General features: G+C 41.4%; 2 non-coding genes across 2 annotated transcripts; one reads left to right on the forward strand and one right to left on the reverse strand.

Annotated features, from left to right (window-relative positions):
* Nucleotides 1–8,993: 8,993 nt before the first annotated feature.
* On the reverse strand, nt 8,994–9,100 carry LOC119915166. Its single transcript, XR_005446905.1, has one exon. It is a non-coding gene; the product is annotated as a U6 spliceosomal RNA (small nuclear RNA).
* Nucleotides 9,101–14,920: 5,820 nt separating this feature from the next.
* On the forward strand, nt 14,921–15,028 carry LOC119915169. The gene has a single exon (XR_005446908.1). It is a non-coding gene; the product is annotated as a U6 spliceosomal RNA (small nuclear RNA).
* The last annotated feature ends 4,744 nt before the right edge of the window (nt 15,029–19,772 follow it).

The raw sequence follows: 19,772 nt of genomic DNA on the forward strand, positions 1-19,772 counted from the left end.
GTGACTGCAGAGATTAGAAAATGAGAAGACGACAGATGCAATTACCAAGAATCGGCACTTTGAGTCAAGGGCTTCTGGGACAAACAGTCATTTAAAGGGAGACAGGGTCAGATTTCTGATCCAGCAGACAAAGCTCTACCACAAACAACTATTTAAATTACTTTCAGGAACAAGGATAAGATAAGATCAGCCTTTATTTGTCTCACAGGTGAGAAATTTCAGCATTACAGCAGCAAGTGGATAGTATGGAAGAAGTAAAGTGATAAGTGACATTAAACATAATACTGACAAAAATAAAATACTACATACAAATACTAAAATTAAAAACAAACTATATTTTTACAACTATAAAACAGATAACCAAAAATAAAACAGACGATATGCTTGTTGGCGTGCTTATGCTGGAGTCTTTAAAACAGATAAAAACAAATTCCAATATTAAACAATGCAAAGTGACATTTAAGGACACAAAGAGTGTAATCAATGTGCAGCGCTGAAATCAAGCTCAGCTAATATCAGACATTTGCATTTCTAGGCGGTGAAGTCGCCACCTAAAGGATAACATATTAGGTGCGTTCGAGATGACGGCGGCTGACTTTTGCCAACTTGAAAGTCTAACGTGAGCTGCAGGTGACTGCGGGGGCAGGGTATAAAAACGGCGCCGTCAAGTCAGACACATTCTACACGCATCAGCTTACTGTGAGCTGAGATCAATGACTGATCTTGTGGCATTTTTCTTTGCAAATGCCGCGACCAGGCAATAGTGTGGTTCCAACCACCACTATTTGTGCAGCCTGAGAAAAGCAACTGCGGCCGCTGGACTCAGCGTCTGCAGCCGCCTTGCTCCCACAAGGTTTTAATGTCATGTGACATGGTGACGTTTTGCAGCACCGGCAAAATTCGGACACAGTTTCTAACCAGTATGCCTTATGTTAAGTCCAGCATGCATCACATTAAGTCAGCGCTGCGCAAGGCCACATGAAGTCAAACGCAACTAGTAATAGCCTCTACAATCTTTAGACTAGTGCCACCTGCTGGCAAAGAATGCAACTGTAGTTGTTTCCTTTCTTTAGCTTCTATTATTGCTAATCATGTTGTGGGATAACAAATATGCTCACAAACTGACATTTTGAGGATTTTCCTCACATCTGGAATCTATGCTTGTGTGAATGCATTTAGCCCACATGATACATCGATGTTAGCTCGCCTGCCTGCTTTTCACTAACGTTACATGTGTATCTTTCACCAAAGGCACAGCAATGTCAGCACAGTTAAATGCACTGGATGATAAAGAAACATTTATTGAACTAGACTGATTATTATAATGAAATTCTTGTAACACTTTAAAACAGTAAGTAGACAGTAAGTAACATTACTGTAGTGAATGGGTCTTCCACTGTGTTGTTGTCCTGTGCCGTGATGCTTCACTATTGTATATTATGTGGGTCACGTAAGTTACAGAGACTGAGATGACGGAGAAGCTGCGTACCCGAGTATTGGTAAAACCACAATAAATCTTAATTGAACGTTAGGAAGCAAACAGTGGTCAATCCGTGCTAACAATAGCTGGTTATTCCTGCCTTGCATCAGCATAGGCTAGTATAAACAAATCGCTCCACATTTGCTTTGTACCGTTACATAATTTCTAGCAGGCTAAAATCAACTCTTTAGTGGTTACACAGGATAGCAATATGGATCGTAATGTGTAAAGCCATACAGCTGTGGTATTTTGCACTGGATGACTTTAGCAGCTGCTTGGCATTAGCTGGCAAGCTAACATTACCTAACTAAAGAACAAATTCACAATATATTTCACATGCTTTGCAGTAATGTTAGTTTACCTATCCAATATGATGAAAGCCAACTCTGTGTCATGAATGGTTACCAACACACCCAGGGTTTCCCATCCAGCCGTGAGCACGTTCACATAAAAGAGGCGGTGTTAGCAGCAGATGACCAGTCGCAGACATGAACAAGTCCTCTGGCAGCAGAGTGTCATATTTTACTAACGAAGAGCAAGCTGTACCATTACAGACAGATGACATAGTCTCAGTAACACAGCTGCAGCTGACACATGCAGGAAGACAGAAAATTGCCATCAGTGTGAATGCTGAAATGAACAGGCGTTCTTTATAATAATGTGTTGATCTGATGTGTTTTTTTATGGCGTCTATGAAAATATTAGCCTTATTCTTTCAGCTCAACTGTGTGTCAGCGTTTCTGTGGAAACGTCGACACACAGTCGACTTGGGCACTGAAAAAGTGGCCGTTCCATCTCACTATTTAGAACGCCTCATCACTTCAAAAATTAGATTAATTCATTTAACATAATCAAAAGTGTTCCAAAGATTAACTTAACTTCATAAACCAATGAAACGAAAAATCCATTCATGCCATAAAATGTGATCAAATAGTGGTTGAAAGGCTGAATCTCAACATTTAAGCTACTGAGAACTCCCCTCATTAGCCTAGGCCCACATCACAAAAGGTGGACATGACCAGTCTCTGTGATAGCCTATAAGATAGCTACTAACGCAAAATAAATAAGCTACGTTTATATTAAGATTAATTTCAATATCCCTACCAAACTGCTCGGAATATTCAGCCTCACATAAGAAAAATTAAACCCTTTTATTTTAACGGCTGGGACAGGCTGTGTGAAACGGACTGGGAGCAAATAAAAAATATTAAACACATTTCAAAGCAGTTAGCAGTCTCTGTAGGATGATATCGCTATAGCCTAAGCATAAGTTACCATGCACTGCAAAAATGATCAAGGTGGTTCAACTTAAAAACTTAAAGGTTCAGTGTGTAAGTTTTAGTGGCATCTAGTGAGAGTTTCAAATTGCACCCCCCCTCTTCTATCCAAGCGAATTGTATAGCTACGGTGCCTGAGACAAGACAAAAGATGTCCTCTGTGAGATAGCAGAGAGTTGCCAGTCAAGAAATCAGGTTTCTTTACATTGACATATTAACAAATTACATTTACTTGTTTATTCAGTAAAACCATATGTTTTGTGAATATTATTGGTACTTAAATTAATTAATTAAACAACAGCCACATGAAGAAATGAAGTGTTACATGATGTCTCATTCTCCTGTAATACATAATTTACTGTACTGTAATCATACTGTTACATCTTGGGAGGATTGGCTCATCTGGACTTACGTAAAACTTAAATTAATGGCTGAGTCCCAAATAGCCGCCTACCCCGTTTACTGGCCTGGTGTGGGAACACATTTTGACAAATACACGTCTGCATCAATTTTACGCCTGGTCTAGTTTTTATAGAAGTTCTATGGATGTATAAATCCTCATAATCCCGCGGGGTCGTCTGCTTTAGGCAAGGCGGGGTACACCCTGGACAGCTCGCCAGTCCATCGCAGGGCCACACATAGACGAACAACCACTCACGCTCACACTCACACCCAAGGACAATTTAGGGTAACAAATCAACCTAGCCTGCATGTTTTTGGACGGTGGGAGGAAGCCGGAGCACCCAGAGAGAAACCACGCAGACACGGGGAGAACATGCAAACACCACACAGAAAGGCCGGGGCAAACGGGGTTTGAATGACCCACGATCTTCTTGCTGTGAGGCGATGGTGCTAACCACCGCACCACCGTGTATTTGATATTATTTGATAATTTTTATACAAGTATTATTCTGTTTGAAATAAATAAACTGTTCCATAGTAGTTTCAGTTTTGTGCAAAAGCAATTAAAGGCCTGTCCCATATGGATGCCTGTCCCAAATATAGGTAGGGTCAATTCAGTGATTTTAGCAAATAAAAGCCCGGGCTATTATATATATATATATATATATATATATATATATATATGAGTGCGCCAACATGCCCCGGGAGTGCATTACGGACCTGAGTGGGAGGATCTCATGAGCCACCATCCATGACAGGTCCCAGAGTCTGTTTGGAAGAGCTGGATGGTTCACGTTGCGCCAAACTGTTGAGGGCTCACCGAATGCAAGCCCGCGCACTGGACTCACTGGTTCCCGCTCCTGCACAACAGAAATGAGAGAGCGGTGAGTGGTTAAAACCTGCAACTCCTCCTGCTCAAGGTTAAAATGCCTTAAAAATGACTGGATAAAAGCATAAGCTGGTGGCAGGTTAAAAAACACTGGTACTTTGAGACTTGTGGGTAAGATCTTAAGTTTTCTGAGGTAGGACCCCATCCAGAACCGTGTCATTGCTGCGGTCTTGGGGTTTCTGGATGGGGCTGTGGCAGTTGCGATCTGTAGTGCTGTGTATCTGCTTCCTAAGAACAAGTGCAGGTCTGGCACTCCTTTTCCTCCTTTCTCCTTTGGCTTCTTCATCACGCTTCGTCTCAGTCTTTCCCACTTGAAGAACCCCACAAAAAATAAAAGATGGCTCGTTTCAGGTCTAAGATCACTCTCCTAGGCGGGATAAAAACAGAACTGATGAGTAAAAGCAAAGGTAAAATCACTGCTTTGATGATTAAAACCTTTCCTTCTAAAGTCAGTCCTCTAAGTGTCCAGTACCCTAGTCTCTGCCTGACTTTCCCTACTATGTCTGCCCAATTTGTTTTCCCTTCCCCCTCCCTATCAAACCTGATCCCAAGTATTTTTTGGTCAGTCTGGGTCACAGTCAGGGGGAGTCCTGTCATCTCAGTCAATGTCCAGGGTCCATAAAAATGGGCTTGGGTCTTGCTTCTGTTCAGCTTTGACCCAGAGGCCTGTCCGAACCAGTCAGTCAAGTCCAGCGTCCTGTTGACAGATAAAAGGTCAGTGCATAAAATGTTGATGTCATCCATATATAAAATACATTTTGTCTCGAGTCCCCCGCTCCCTGGGACTCCTACATTGAGCAATACCCCACTCAAACTCCCATGCACACCACATTTGAAGAACAGAGAAGGCCGTTGTTGGGAACCCTTTCCACCGGTAGCACAAGTCTTGTTTACCACAGAAGTGTCTATATTTTGGTTGGAATTTGAATATATGACTTATCTGTAGTGTATAATTAGTAATTAGCATGAGCAAGTACACCACTATCTGCATTCTATAAATAAAATTTTCTGTAGCCGTACTTAGAATGGGCGGGGATTAATCTAGAAGTGGGTGGGACTAACTGGAATATATTTAAGCCTGAAATTGGTATCAGAAGTTGCTATATTTATTAGAAAACTATTTACAGAACCGCCTCAGAATGGAGCTTCAGAGCAATGTTTTTGATCACAATAGTAATTGATTTAAATTTTATATTTATAGTTTATAACGAAACAGATATTGACACATTTTACTCTGATGATAGTGGTAAAAAGTATCTGTGCCGGATACTCTTTTTAACCGAGTACTCGCTAAACCCTAATAATTAGTTGATTACGTATATTTTTCCCTCAAACTCAAAAGATGCTGCACCTAGGCAATTTTTTTCTCTTTCTCCCATCCCCGCACTCTTAGCTTTTTTTATTAACTTACATACACAAGTTCAATCAACACAACAAAAGTCTCAAATAGGCAATGAGTTAATGCAAGTTTAACTTTCTAAACTCATAGAGTTGAGTTCAAAATCCAAAGCTTATCAGAGCTATAAGCTAAAAAGAAGAAATAAGTTGACACAATAGGTCTATGACTTTTTTTCAGCGTGGCGATCTATCCCAGTAAGAAGTGAACCACCGTCGTGGTACTGAAAACCCAGGGTTAACCCTGAAGTTACCTCGATAAGCTCAAATCCTCCTTCGTGGAACAGGCCCCAGACCAGCCTTTCAGTCCTTGTTGTATTGTTCATGGTATGGTCATGCACCGTCCACAACAAGGGTGGCGTTGGTGGTGTGGCCACCCTTGGAGGTGAAGTGGGCCCAGGTCTTAGCATCCACTTCCTCAGAGTTCTTTGCTCTGTATGTGTCTTGGGCTTGAGATGAAGCCTTCAGAAGCACATTTTCAGTTTCTGCTCTTCTCTGTATATACTGTCCCAACATTGATCTTTTACTCTTCATTTAATGAGGCCCCACAGGTAGCCCTTCTCTCAGGTCTGTTACTGCTGCTCCAACACAACACTCAACAGCTCACACACTCCATCCTCAGTCCGCACGCAGTGTTGAAGCAGATTCTGCTCAGTCCTGCTCTGGATCCCAACAACCAGCATCTCCTCGTCCTCTTTTCTCCCCAACCACACTAATAATTGGTGACTCCATAACCAGAAACCTCCGTTTCTTTAACGCTACCACTCGCTGCTTCCCCGGTGCCACCACGGCTGACATTTTAAAAAAACTCCAGGACCTGATGCCGTCGCTCCCGTCCTCCATCACAAGAGTGATAGTCCATGTCGGAACAAATGACACAGCTCTTCGGCAGTCTAAGCTGACAAAATTAGATTTTAACCGTCTTCTTAACTTTTTAAAGCAGTGTGGAAAGTCCGTTTTTATCTCTGGTCCCATTCCCACAGTCGGTCGCGGTGCTGGCCGCTTCAGTAGACTCCTTGGCCTCCACGACTGGCTCCAGTCCGCCTGCAGGGCTCACCGTGTGTTTTATGTGGATAATTTTAATATTTTCTGGCAAAGAATGTCTCTTTTTAAGACAGACGGACTTCACCCAAACAAACGGGGCTCAGAAATGTTAGCTGCGCACATACAGCATGTGGTGCGCTGCTCTAGAATGGTTTTCATCCTACCTGTCAAATAGGAAGTTTTGCGTGTCTGTAAACAACTATGTCTCTTCATTCTGTCCAGTTAAATATGGTGTGCCTCAGGGGTCGGTCTTAGGACCCATTTTGTTTTCCTTGTATCTGCTTCCCCTTGGACATATTATCCATAAACATGGCATTTCTTTTCATATTTATGCTGATGACACACAAATATACTTGCCCGTCAGATCCACAGACCCTGGAATGCTGAGTTCACTTAACAACTGCCTTTGTGAAGTTAAAAAATGGATGTCAAATAATTTCCTCCAGCTGAACTCAGACAAAACAGAAATCCTGGTCATCGGGTCCCAGCAGATGGCAAATCAAATACTGCCATCTGCTGGTTCCCTAGTAAATCACATTAAGCCTGTGGCAAAGAACCTTGGTGTTTGGTTTGATAGTAATTAAAATTTCGAGCAGCACACCACAAAGCTTGTTCAATCATGTTTTTATCAACTTAGAAATATAGCTAAAATTCGATCTATGTTAACTTTTAAGGACACCGAGACCATTTTACACGCCTTCATCTCATCACGCCTGGATTATTGCAACAGCCTTTTCACCTGTTTAACCCAAAAATCTATTGATCGACTCCAGACTGTCCAGAACTCAGCTGCCAGGCTTTTAACCAGAACAAAGAAATATGACCACATTACTCCTATTTTAGCTTCATTACACTGGCTCCCAGTATGTTTTAGAATTGACTTTAAAATTCTATTGATCACTTTTAAAGCTCTTCATGGCCTCTCGCCTTGTTATATTTCTGACCTTTTAGTCCCATACGCACCAGCACGTACCTTGAGATCCTCGGGCAGAGGTCTGTTGTCTGTTCCAGAGTCTCGACTGAAAACTAAAGGGGACAGAGCGTTTGCTGTCAGGGCCCCGAGGCTCTGGAACAGCCTGCCCGAGGAAATCAGGTCGGCTGAGTCAGTGAACTCTTTTAAGTCCCTTCTTAAAACATACTTTTATAGGAGAGCTTTTCCCGATCTTATATGACTTTATTTTATCCCTTTTATTTTATTGTATTTTACTAATTTTATATTAAATTTTCATGCTCTTATCTTTTTATTGTATTATTCTTTACACTTGTTAAAGCACTTTGTAACTTGTTTTTGAAAAGTGCTCTACAAATAAGGATTATTATTATTATTATTATTCTGTATCTGTTTGACAACCCCTGAAGGTCGTCTGCATCTTTGTCCCAGCCAAGGATTGAACCACTGACCACCAAGGAGAGCCCCCCTTCCCCATGGCGTTTGTTATGGTAGAAAATTGTGTCCTCTTACATGTTATCTCTTATGTATGATCTTTTCACTTTTATTATAACTATTATTGTTATGTCTTATAGATATATATGTATTGTGTCTTTTATTCTTAATCTTTCCTTCTTCTATACTTTATAATTTAATAGGGTTTATGTCAGAGCTGTGAGATTGTTTTGGTGTTTTCCCCCTCTTGTTGTTCCTCTCCTCTCCTGGAATATTCATTCAAGGATGAGAGGGGGGAACAGAGATCCTCTGTTCCCCAAAACATAGAAACCTAGACTGTGTAAATGATTATGCATTCTTTTGCTCTGGGCCAGATGTTACTGACTGTCATAGGAGACAGAATTTCTGGTCCAGTTGATTTATGTTGTAGTACTTCTCTGTTTATTCTCTTTTGTTAAGAAATTCTTAAAAGACAGTTTGTTTTAACTCAAATATTTGCTCAACCCCTCACCGGGAATATAATTTCTGTGACAGTGTTCACTTCAGATTAGTTTGCTTGTGTGTTTTTTTTCTGTTACTTGTACTACCCACCTTTCACTCATCCACACACCTTTTACACTACTAATGCCTAAAATCCCCAAATTCCTTTAAGAGTTGTTCTACTTAGTTTAATAAATACCCTTTTCATCAGTGTGTGGACTCATTTGCTTTAAGTCCTGAGCCGGGTTTGCAACACTAAATACTGCCTGCCAGTTCTTTCTGATGTTTATGAAATTCACAGAAAGAGTAAGGCCTAAATTCCCTGACACTGAAGGTGTCTGGTCTCAATTTGTCTTTGAGGCAGCAGGTTAAACTTTGGGCCCCAAACCTAATCCACCCACCATGACACATCCCAGGATAACTGGGAACCTCTCAGACAAACTGAGCATCTCTCTGTGAAATCAGCTGTAGGATAAGCAACACTGGAAAGTTCTTCATGCCAATTATATATGCGAGGACTTTGGTGAGCACTCACCACGTCATGATTTTGACTGTAAGAAGCAACAAGGAACACCGCCACTTATGAAGGACACACATCCTCAGCAGTTGTTCGAGAAGAGCTCGGGGCAAAACGAGCAGATCAAAATGTGGAAACGCTTCACGAATTTGCGTGTCATCCTTTCGCAGGGGCCATGCTAATCGTCTCTGTATCGAATCCAATGTATCATATGTGCTGCCGGAGCAAGCACAGAAGTCCTACCTCGCTGCCTAACTTTTAATCCCCTACTTGCGCAAACGACCCTTTTGCAGCAGTGCAGGCTGAGGCACCTGAAATTCGTTCTTCTCTGTTCCAATTGTTCCAATTTCTGCCCGGTGATTGACAGTCAACAGCGATGCCCCGCCTCTCCACATTTCCGAGATCACACAGCCCACTAGATCGTCATTTCATACGACGTTACATTGATCAGAATCACTTTTAGTGGCCAGGTGTGTGTAGACATCCAAGGAATTTGACAGAATAATCTCAATAAATCTATTTGTCATGAACATTAAACATTTTATCAGAGCAGCTTCATTAAATTATTACAGATGTTCTGACATCTCTTTATATTTGAAATAAACATAAGCTTGTTGAACAGCATGTGGGTTCGTTAGTTGACTGATCAAGAATTCACTTTTTAATTCACATGCCATTAACCAGTAAATCATAATTGTGTGTCTAAAATCTACCAGGCAGTTTTTCCCAAACTGAATGATACCAATAAAATATTGGTCTTCAACTCTGCTGGACTGTCAATTACATTTATATGATTGAAAATAAGCATACAAAATAACACACAAAAAAAACAACAACAAAAAACAGGAAGAAGTAAAACTCCTACCCCTTTTAATCTGTAAATAATTAACTAATAATTAGCAACATTTAATGTGCACAGTACGAAATTATCCAATCAATTCGTGCACTCAATATATTCACACTCCCCACCTACATCTGGATCCCTGAGAGAAAAACAAAAAACAAAAACAAACTATAAACCCTGTTATTAACACCCTTCTTTGTCTCTGTATTTCTTGAGAATAGTTTCTTTGTATCTATCTATCTAATTGAAATATATTTGGGCACTCTTTGACCTCATCTTTTATTTTGTTTCATACTTTGACACCATATATTGCTATACTGAAACTTCTTGTGGTTCTAAAGCTGGGAGTCTTTGATGCCCCTCTTAAATTGTACGTCTCGTCTCTTTCCGAGAATATTTTCTGCACATTGGTAAAATCTTATTTCTTGCTTTGTACATCAGTATTGCTGTTTGAAATTCAGCCAGGTCAGTGAATTTTAAAGCTTTAGACTGTAAAAATACCAACATTATAGATTTTACATATTGCTCTTTTCTGCAGTACTATCAATGATTGTATTGTACTTTGGAATGTGTTTCCCCAAACTTCTGTGCAGTAATTTAAATAAGGTAACATCAATGAACAGTAGAGAGTATGGAGTGATTTGTAATCTAGCATGTGCTTTACTTTCACCATGACAGAGGTTTTTCCAGCTCATTTTGTTGTTTATCACCACTCCCAAGAATTTTGTATCATGTGCTCTTTCTATGTTGACACCCTCTAACCGTATCTTTGCTTGATTGGTTTCCAGTTTCCAAATACCATGAATGTAGTTTGCTTAGAATTAATGATAACTTGTGTATGTCAAGAATTTGTTTTATTTTTCTGAGCTCAGAAGTGATTGTGTCCAGAATCTGCTGTAAATCATAACATTTTTGTGTCATCTGCAAATAGTACAACTTTTAGCTTTTCAGATACATTACAAATATCGTTGATATATAGGATAAACAGTTTTGGTCCCAAGACTGACCCCTGAAGGACATCACAAGTAATCTCCATGCATTCAGATGTGTGCAGTCCCATTTTTACAAATTGCTTCCTGTTTTTTAAATAACTGCTTATTCAGTTCAACACAACTACCCTGATTCCAAGCTGTTCCAGTTTCTTTAATAAAACTGATTTATTGTGTCAAAGGCTTTTTTTAAATCAACAAATACTCTGACAGCATATTTTTTTAATTATCTATGGCATTTGTGATTTCTTCAGTTATTTCTGTTAGAGCCAGTGCTGTTGATCTCTTTGTTCTGTAACCTTATTGATTGTCCGTAATTAAGTTGTATTTTTCTAAGAATGAGTCCAATTTGTTATTAAAAAGTTTTTCCAAAATCTTTGAAAATTATGGTAGTAACGAGACAGACCTAACAATTAGTGAATTGGTGTTTATCTCCAGTTTTGTACAGTATTATGACTTTTGCTATTTTCATTTTCGTAAGAAATTGACCCATTCTGAAAGATAAATTGAAAATGTGAGTGAGTGGTTTGGATATCCCATGAATTACCTTTTTATATCATTATAATCAGTTGATGATTTATGTTTGCAATTATTAACGATATGTATTATTTCCTTTTCCTCTACAGCTTCAAGAATCATTGAAGAAGAGCTTCTTTCTATCAAATTGTCAAATCTATCTTCAAATGTCTGTTTGGTCCTTATAAGTTATAGACCACATCTTCCATATTATTAATACATTTTTTATTATCAATAAAGTGCTGGGGATAATCAGTTTGTCTATTGCCATTTCTTATAATGCTGTTTAGAATATTCCATATACCATATTCAATATTATTTTTATTATCCTCTGGTTACTGTAGTATTCTTTCTTACACTTTCTCATAATACTGGTTAACTTGTTTTTATATTTTTTATATTTATTTTCAGCCTCTGTAGTTTTATGTTTGATAAATATTCTATAGAAGAATATAGAAAGACAGACCAAGCCGCCGTTCAAACCCCCCGCCGAGGCAGCAGTGCAGCAGATCACTGAAGGGAAGGGAAGGGAAGATTTAGCACCATTTATATTATATTTTCATGGTATATATTCAATCAAATGGAATACAATACGAGACATGCATACATACCCCCACGGTTCCACAGCGCACACACATAATCAGCCACAGGCCAGATCGAGACAGCCCGCACAGCAACGATTCACTCTAAAACAATCAAGGGAGCATTGTGTTTAACCGCGATGCACTACTCGCACACAGCAGACAGTTCCATCAGCATGCAAGCAGACAGCACACTTACCACACGGACCGAAAGCAATGTCGCGTGCATACAGGACGCCGCCTGGTGACTCTGCAGGTTTAGGGGTATTAACCACCGACTAAACTGTTGCACTGCAGGCCATAACAGCTGTAACAGCACTCGCATCAGCACACCACAATGCCGGATCACCGTCACCAACAGCCAAAATGCCCAGTCCAGGTAAGAAAGAGACTGAAACAGGTGCATCACCACCTGTACTTATAGGCCATGGCAGTGGCATCCAGTTGTCAAGGCACCAGCGCAGTGCCATATAGTGGTGGGAGAGAGAAAAACCCTCAACCTGCCACACAAGCATTAGTGACTTGAATTTGATTCTGGAGGCCACGGGGAGCCAGTGGAGGTCACTGAGTAATGGAGTGACATGAGTCCTTTTGGGCTGATGAAAAACCAGACGCGCTGCTGTGTTCTGAACCATTTGTAAGGGTTTCACCTGCTAGGAGGGTTGCAATAGTCGATGCGAGAGATAACCATGGCCTGTACCAGAAGCTGGGTGGCGTACTGAGTGAGGTAGGGCCTGATTTTCCTTATGTTGTATAGTGAAAAGCGGCATGACCGAGAGACAGTAGCAACATGGTCTGAAAAGGACAGCTGGTCATCAATCATGACACCCAAGTTTCTCACCACCTTGGTTGGAGTGGTGGTTGCGGAGTCAATTTGTAGTTTGATGTTATGGTGGATAGATTGCTTGGCTGGAATGACCAAGAGTTCAGTTTTAGAGAGGTTTAGTTGAAGGTGGCAAGCCTTCATCCATGCAGATATGTCTGATAGTCCGTGATCCGCGCCGAGACAGTGGGATCGTCTGGCGGGAAGGATAGGTAGAGTTGCGTGTCGTCTGCGTAGCAGTGGTAAGAGAAGCCGTGCGAGCGAATGCTCGTTCCCAGTGAGGTGGTGTAAATTGAGAAGAGAAGGGGCCCAAGCACTGAGCCTTGTTGGAGGAGAATTGTCCTTGCCACAAAACATTGTAGGAACGCCCCAAGAGGTAGGATTTGAATCACAGGAGTGCTTTACTTGAGATGCCCATTGCTGAGAGAGCGGATAGCAGGATCCTGTGGTTGACTGTGTCAAAGGCAGCTGATAGGTCAAGCAGGATAAGAACCATACATATTTCTTTTGTAACACATTCTAGTAAATCATCCACCACTGTTGATATCTTTTCCACCACCTTGTGATCAAGATTTTTGTCCACATACAATGCTACGCCACCCCAATTCTTGTTCTGTCTGTTAATACCATACAATTCATATCCTTCCATCTCAAAATCTCTGCCTCTTTCATTGTTCATCCACGTTTCTGAAATTGCAATGAGGCTAAAGGGCATTTTGAATTGTTTTAGATTGTGTTTAATATTGTGAAAATTGGCATACAGACTTCAACTGTTAAAATGGATTATAGATATTTGTTTTTTCAGTCTTAAAAGAGATGTAAAACTATTCATCTGTGTAGTAGTATCAGTTGTTACCATTGTTAAGAAAAAAGTTATTTTCAGGACCAATGTCATTTTCTATATCTAATGGGTAATGATCTGTGTATAGGGAAGGTTTTTAGCTCTTGATTATTATCGTCAATTTGTAGTGGCTGATTTGTTCCATTTTGTGTATGAGTTGAGTGTAATGGCATAATTGGATGACTAGATATTCAGCATACCTGTGATCACATGTTTCTTGGATGCTTGGTGTGCTGGACCGTGGATGTATAATCACGTGTCCTGACGTAGATAGGCGATGTCCCCCCTATCTCTCACCGCCCTCAGCTCCGGCATTAGTTCCTTCCTTTTCCTTCTGTGTCTGTGAAATCCTCGTTTATGTAAATGTTGGATCCCTTCATCACCTTGGTGCGTTGTGGTATGGTTGATTTGTCCTTGTACGTCAGAAATTTCACCCCGATAGGCCTCGATCTGTCTCCTCCAGGTTTCCCAGTGTGGTGGGCCCTCTCCACTTCACGTGATATGAACATTATGCTTATTCTGTTGAATTCCTTGTATGTATACTTATACCTGATGACCAACTGACCTGAAGTTTCCATCTGTATCTCATTTTAGAGTATTTTTTGACTACAAGTTGGTCTGAACCGGATCACACCAGCATTCAGCCAAGACCCCCACACACATATCCTGTTGACAGCAGCTCATGTACAAGCTTCATCTGAAAGTGCTGATCATATAAAGAGTGATAACAAGTCTGCAGCATTAAAAGTCTGATTACAAGACTATTAATGGTATTTTTCTTAGAATTCACATCAGCTGATGTGAATTCACTCACTGGCTTGCGGCCGCGATAGAGGCTGTGTTGCTGCTGCTGGGGCAGGGCAGCTGTGGTGTTGGTGATTGAGATTCAGTAGCAGCTCTCTGTCCCTGTACCTGACCTAGCGGATGGCGTTCTCCATCTGCATGCCGGGAGCCGGCGCCTTACTCCGGAGGTAGTTGACAAAACTATGTAAACCACATTTTACTGCAACATACCGGAAATATTTGGGTCAGATTCGTTCCCATCAAGCTAATGTTAATTTCAAATATAAAGAGATGTCAGAATATCTGTAATAATTTAATGAATCTGCTCTGATAAAATGTTTGATATTCATGACAAAGGTCTATTAAGCTTATTCTGTCAAATTCCTTGGATGTATACACACACCTGGCCACTAAAAATGATTCTGATGAATGTAACCTCGCATGAAATGACAATCTAGTGGGCTCCGTAGCCAGGGAACAGCAGGAAAAATCTTGTACAGTGATTGGAGCGAAATGCGGAGAGGCGGGGCATCGCTGTTGACTGTCAATCACCAGCCAGAAATTGGAACAATTGGAACAGAGAAGAATGGATTCAGGTGCCTCAGCCTGCACTGCTGCAAAAGGGTCATTTGCGCAAGTAGGGGATTAAAAGTTAGGCAGCAAGATAGGGCTTCCGTGCTTGCTCAGGCAGCACATACGATACATTGGATACAGATACAGAGACGATTAGCATGGCCCCTGCGAAAGGATGACACGCAAATTCGTGAAGCGTTTCCACATTTTGATCTGCTCGTTTTGCCCCGAGCTCTTCTCGAACCACTGCTGAGGATGTGTGTCCTTTATAAGTGGCGGTGTTCCTTGTTGCTTCTTACAGTCGAAATCATGACATGGTGAGTGCCAGCAGCAAGGAGGCAACACCTTGCCTAGAAAGTGTATTGTCCGTGTCCCAAGTGCTCAGGAAAATATAATTGGCATGAAGAACTTTCCAGTGTTGCTTATCCTACAGCTGATTCCACAGAGAGATGCTCAGTTTGTCTGAGGTTCCCAGTTATCCTGGGATGTGTCATGGTGGGTGGATTAGGTTTGGGGCCCAAAGTTTAACCTGCTGCCTCAAAGAAACATTGAGGCCAGACACCTTCAGTGTCAGGGCATTTTGGCCTTACCCTTTCTGTGAATTTCATAAACATCAGAAAGAATTGGCAGGCAGTATTTAGTGTTGCAAACCCGGCTCAGGACTTGCAGCAAATGAGTCCACACACTGATGAAAAGGGTATTTATTATACTAAGTAGAACAACTCTTAAAGGAATTTGGGGATTTTAGGCGTTATTAGTGTAAAAGATGTGTGGATGAGTAAAAGGTGAGTAGTACAAGTAATGGAAAATAACACACAAGCAAACTAATCTGAAGTGAAGGCCATGGGGAAGGGGGGTTCTCCTCGGCAGTTAGCGGTTCAATCCTCTGCTGGGATAAAAGATGGAGAAGAGCTTCAGGGGTTGTAAAGTAAATGAGGAGTAAACGACGGAGTAATGATTGTTTAGACACAGAAAAAGGTTTCATTTAAAATGCACAACATTTGTATTAAATATGCAGTAGAAACTTAAAATGTGCTTTCAAGTCTCAAGATTAAGACACATAATAACCATGACAAAGTGGACACAGAGGTCTGAACCCACTTGCCATCCAAGGAAGGCCACACCACCCTCATCATGGCTGGTGCATCGCCATACCATGAACAACACAAGAAGCACTGGAATGCTGGTCTGGTCTTAAGTAGGCTGAGGTGATTGGAGTGATGAGGAACAGGTGTGAGAGTGGTGATTACTGTCAGGTGAGTGAACCCAGGGAAGCTGAAGAACACGCCTACCAGGGTTCATTTATAAAACTGTGCGTAGCAACCTTTCTAAAAGTGTTTGTGCGCCCAAAAGCCAAAAATGGCGTACGCCAAAAAATATTCAGACTTATAAAACCGTGCGTTCACACAAGCAAGTTTCCTTTATAGATCACAATCAACTTGAAATGTGGCGCATGGGATGGAGCTCCATGTCAGTGAAACGCCCCTCATTAATATTAATATGTACTGACTGCATGAAGAAAATGAGGCAATATCTGACAGAAAAGCTACAAAATGGAATTCCTTTTGGTGAAGCTGAAGCATGTTCTTTGGTGGGTAAAAAACGCACTTTCATGCAACGCTTGTGCACCGGAGGAAAGGGGGCACCGGAGCTCCACCCCTTTCTAACCGATCTGCAGGAAGGGGCATCCCTCTTGAGCAATGATGTCACTGACCAGAGGGGGACACAGACGGGATGACCCAGGTACTAATTTGGTTTCCCCCATTTGACAAGAGAGTAAACCAAATTCATTCCACCTGTGTTTAAACATTTATTTAGGCTACACAAACACTCCACTCACTTGTAAAGCTGTCTGCTCCCAGCACTGTTCCAAAGACTTCTATTCCTGTCATCATAACGTATAGCCCAGTAAACCGAAATGTGCACATCCCACACAGAAATAATAGTAATCTCTTAAGGATTAGGACAACTGCACCAACTCCAGCACCCAGAACAAACACATTTAAAATGGCTCTCTTCAATGTGAGATCTCTATCAAGTAAGACTTTTATCTTAAATGATTTTATCTTGTCTGCAAATCTAGATTTTATGTTTTTAACTGAATCCTGGCTGCAAATGAATGACTATAGCCAGCTAGCTGAACTGTGTCCGCCTCAAAATGATTGTTTTAGTCAACCGAGGGTCAGTGGTCGTGGTGGTGGGCTAGTGAGCGTGTATAGGAAAAATTTTAAATGTCATCAAGTACGCTTTGATGAATTTAACTCCTTTGAAGTTCTCACTCTTAAAGTTGAAGGGCTGCAATCTATTATATTTGTTATAATTCATCGCCCCCCCAAAACCGCCTGGAGGTTTTTTATCAGAACTTCCTGAATTTTTATCTACTCTGGTTTTAAATTATGACAGAATTGTTCTTTGTGGCGATTTTAATATTCATGTTGATGACCCCAACAATGTTGAAAATATGGCCACTTCTTTTAACTTCAAACAACATGTCAAAGGGCAAACACATAACCGTGGTCATACACTGGACTTGGTTTTTACCCTGGGTGTCAGCGTCTCCTCTGTGGAATTAGTGGACATGACCATATCTGACCACAAATGTATTGTTTTTAGCTCTGATTCTCCTGTTACTCATGCCGCCTCACCATGCTCCGTGTGTTCTCGCATCTTTAATGAACAAAGTGTTTCAAAGTTTTGCACATTCTTTCAGAGCCAAAGCCAACACCTGTCTGATTCCAACACCAACAATCTGGTCGATCACTTCAATCATATCTGCTTGTCGTCACTAAATATTACTGCTCCTCTAAAGGTTAGGCCTACGTCTAAAGCTAGTAAGCAACCCTGGATAAATGACAGCATTCGCAGCCTCAAAAGGGAATGCAGGAAAGCAGAGCGCAGATGGAAAAAATCTCTCCAAAAAAAGTCTCCAAGTCCATTACCTCAGTCTGAAGGATTTATTAATTAACTACAATTACATGGTTAAGGATGCAAGAACACACTATTTTTCTGAACTCATTAAACACAATCCCAGGTTTCTGTTTAAGACTGTGGATCAGCTGGTAAACCCAACCCCTCCTTGTGCCTCAGCTGGAAGTGGGAGCCTCTATTACCCCCACGGCCTCTTACTCAGAGGTTCCTCACCAGCAACAAGAGAGTTTTAACCAGTTTTATCCCATCAACTTGTCTGAGCTTTTAAAAACAGTATCACAAATGAGAGTGTCCTCCAGCCCACTTGATATAATACCTACAAAGTTTTTACTGAAAGTAATAGATTCTGTTGGGCCCCATTTGATGTCTGTTTTCAACAGCTCCCTATCTACTGTTTGTGTCCCTGATTATTTTAAAACGGCTTGCATGAACCCACTTTTAAAGAAACCTGGTTTAGATCCCTCCCTCCCACATAATTTTAGACCAATTTCAAAACTGCCTTTTATTGCAAAGATTCTAGAAAGAATTGTGTCCAAACAGCTGCTCACTGTACTGGATAATAACAAAATATTTGAAAAGTTTCAATCTGGTTTCAGGAAGTACCACAGCACTGAGACTGCCCTACTTAAAGTCACCAATGACCTTTTAATGTCTGCTGATAAAGGCATGTGCTCAGTCCTGGTACTCGTGGACCTTAGCGCTGCTTTTGACACCATTGATCACAACATCATGTTAGACAGACTGAGGCACTGGGTGGAAATCTCTGGTACTGCCCTAGAATGGTTTTCATCCTACCTGTCAAATAGGAAGTTTTGCGTGTCTGTAAACAGCTATGTCTCTTCATTCTGTCCAGTTAAATATGGTGTGCCTCAGGAGTTGGTTCTTTTAATATTTATGCTGATGACACACAAATATACTTGCCCGTCAGATCCACAGACCCTGGAATGCTGAGTTCACTTAACAACTGCCTTTATGAAGTTAAAAAATGGATGTCAAATAATTTCCTCCAGCTGAACTCAGACAAAAAAGAAATCCTGGTCATCGGGTCTCAGCAGATGGCAAAACAAATACTGCCATCTGCTGGTTCCCTAGTAAATCACATTAAGCCTGTGGCAAAGAACCTTGGTGTTTGGTTTGATAGTAATTTAAATTTCGAGCAGCACACCACAAAACTTGTTCAATCATGTTTTTATCAACTTAGAAATATATCAAAAATTCTATGTTAACTTTTAAGGACACCGAAACCATTTTGGGTGTGCCTGGAAAACTTTCCTAGGGAGGCGTCCGGGAGGCATCCTTACCAGATGCCCAAACCACCTCAACTGGCTTGTTTCAACGCAAAGGAGCAGCGGCTCTACTCTGAGCTCCTCACGGATGGTCGGGCTTCTCACCCTTAGCCTGAGGAAACCCATTTCGGCCGCTTGTACCCGCGATCTCGTTCTTTCGGTCATGACCCAGCCTTCATGACCATAGGTGAGGGTAGGAGCAAAAATTGACCGGTAGATCGAGAGCTTTGTCTTACGGCTCAGCTCTCTTTTCGCCACAACGGTGCGGTAAAGCGAGTGCATTACTGCCCTCGCTGCTCCGATTCTCTGGCCAATCTCCTGCTCCAGTCTCCCCTCGCTCCCCACACTGCTTTGCACTCGGCTACGAACCGATCCAGTGAGAGCTGAAGGTCACGGACCGATGATGCCATCAGGACCACATCATCCACAAAAAGCAGTGACGAGATCCCAAGCCCCCCGAACTGCATCGTGGCTTTTAACCAGAACAAAGAAATATGACCACATTACTCCTATTTTAGCTTCACTACACTGGCTCCCAGTATGTTTTAGAATTGACTTTAAAATTCTATTGATCACTTTTAAAGCTCTTCATGGCCTCTCGCCTTGTTATATTTCTGAACTTTTAGTCCCATACACACCAGCATGTACCTTGAGATCCTTGGGCAGAGGTCTGTTGTCTGTTCCAGAGTCTCGACTGAAAACTAAAGGGGACAGAGCGTTTGCTGTCAGGGCCCCGAGGC

The sequence above is a fragment of the Micropterus salmoides genome, unplaced genomic scaffold (genome assembly GCF_014851395.1).
Source record: "Micropterus salmoides isolate LMB-PRFRI ecotype aquatic unplaced genomic scaffold, ASM1485139v1 Ms_hic_scaffold_20, whole genome shotgun sequence".
Taxonomy (NCBI): Eukaryota; Metazoa; Chordata; class Actinopteri; order Centrarchiformes; family Centrarchidae; genus Micropterus; species Micropterus salmoides.